This window comes from Leptonychotes weddellii, chromosome 4, assembly GCF_054177405.1.
Source record: "Leptonychotes weddellii isolate Sample4059 chromosome 4, ASM5417740v2, whole genome shotgun sequence".
In the NCBI taxonomy this organism is placed as follows: Eukaryota; Metazoa; Chordata; class Mammalia; order Carnivora; family Phocidae; genus Leptonychotes; species Leptonychotes weddellii.
Genome location: NC_138372.1, coordinates 91606984 through 91608974, shown reverse-complemented (window position 1 = coordinate 91608974; position 1991 = coordinate 91606984). Strand labels below are relative to the sequence as shown.

The following is a 1991-nucleotide window of genomic DNA, read 5'->3' as shown; positions in this document are numbered from 1 at the left end:
GCGATAAGCTTTCTTATCTTGCACATAGGTTAATCTAGAGTTTGATATTACTTTTGCACTAAACTTTGGATGCTCAGCCTTCAAATAAGCCAGTGTGTTCTGAGAAAGCCCAAAGTAGCTCACACAAAGACTTCATGGAGAGGCCCCCAAAACAAGCTGATCTTCTTGTTGTTTTTCTTCTTTTTTTTGGTTTTGCATATGTAAAAATAGAACAAAAACCCATTGGGAAAAAAAAGAACAGAACCCATTGTATACTGCAACCAGGTAGAATATTTGATTCTGATAGGTAAAGTTAACATAGACAGTAACTTCACTATGTCAGAAGATCATGCTCACCAAAATTAAGGGCTGTCTGTAATTGTACTGACAGCTACACCTCAGCCCAAAGAAACTCAGAAGAAGAGAAAAGCCACTTCTGGGCTGTTAGTACATCAGAGCCCTTCCAATGGGCACACTGGTAAGGCATGGTTTTTTGGAATTCCTGGATTTAACAGATCCATTTGGCTGTAAGATGGAGATTTTATATTTAAAGGCTGTAAGTAGATAATGACAAAGACTAAAATTGCTTTCCAGCTTTCCAACCAGGGCCCAGCAGCATGGCTTCCACAAAGAAGGGTGACAAGAAGAAAGACCATTCTGTTATCAATGAGGTAGTGACCAGAGAATGCATCATCAATGGTCACAAGTGCATCCATGGAATGGGTTTCAAGAAGTGTGCCCCTTGGACACTCAAAGAGATCTGGAAATTTGCCCTGAAGGAGATGGCAACTCCAGATGTGTGCATTGACACCAGGCTCAATAAAACTATCTGGGCCAAAGGAATAAGGAATGTTCGTTCCATACTGTGTCCGTGTGTGGTTGTCCAGAAAATGTAACGAGGATGAAGATTCACCAAACAAGCTCTATAAATTTGTTACCTATGTACCTGTCACCACTTTCAAAAATCTACAGATAGTTAATGTGGATGAGAACTAACCGCTGATTGTCAAATAAAGGTATAAAACTGCAAAAAAAGTGCTTTCCAATTGATATAAAATACCTTGATACAAGAAAATAACTATTCCAAGAAAGACAGGCAGAATGAGGTCATCACTGAGTGACATAAAATCCAGGAGAGAGGTAAGGAATCAAGGTTTTCACTCTGTCCTAACAAGTAAAAAGCTGAAGGAACTGAAAAATCAGCAGTTCTTTTTTTTTTGGAATGAAGATTTCTTTCTTTTTTTTTTAAAATTTAAATTCAATTAGCCAACATATAGTACATCATTAGTTTTTGGTGTAGAGTTCAATGATTCATTAGCTGCATACAACACCCAGTGCTTATCATATCACATGCCCTTCTTAATGCCCATCACCCAGTACTTTTTAAGAGAGAGGGAAGCAAACCATAAGAGACTTCAATGATAGAGAACGAACTGAGGGTTGCTGGAAGGGAGGTAGGTGAGGGGATAGATTAAATGGATGATGGGTACTAAGGACGGCACTTGTTATGATGGGTACTGGGTGTTATACGTAAGTGGTGAATCACTAAATTCTACTTCTGAAACCAATATTATCATGTACCTATTGGCTATCTGTGTGTCTTCTTTGGAAAAATGTCTATTCAGATCCTTTGCCCATTTGTAATTGGATTGTTTGGTTTTTTGGTTATTGAGTCGTAGGTGTTCTTCATATATTTTGGATATTAACCTCTTATTGGATATATGATTTGCAAATATCTTTTCCCATTCAGTAGGTTGCCTTTTTATTTTGCTGATTGTTTTCTTTTCTGTACAGAGCTTTTTAGTTTGATGTAGTCCCATTTATTTATTTTTGCTTTTGTTGCCATTGCTTTTGGAGTCAGATCCAAAAAAGTGGTGATATCGCCAAGAATGATGTCAAGGAACTTACCACCTGTTTTCTTTTAGGAGTCTAATTGTTTCTGGTCTTATATTCGAGTCTTTAATCCATTTTGCATTAGTTTTTATATGTGGTGTAAGATAGTAGTCCAGTTT

At 37.4% G+C, this 1991-nt stretch overlaps 1 pseudogene; it reads left to right on the top strand.

Annotated features, from left to right (window-relative positions):
• The first annotated feature begins 596 nt into the window (after positions 1–596).
• On the top strand, positions 597–975 carry LOC102730848 (large ribosomal subunit protein eL31 pseudogene; annotated as a pseudogene).
• Positions 976–1991: the final 1016 nt, after the last annotated feature.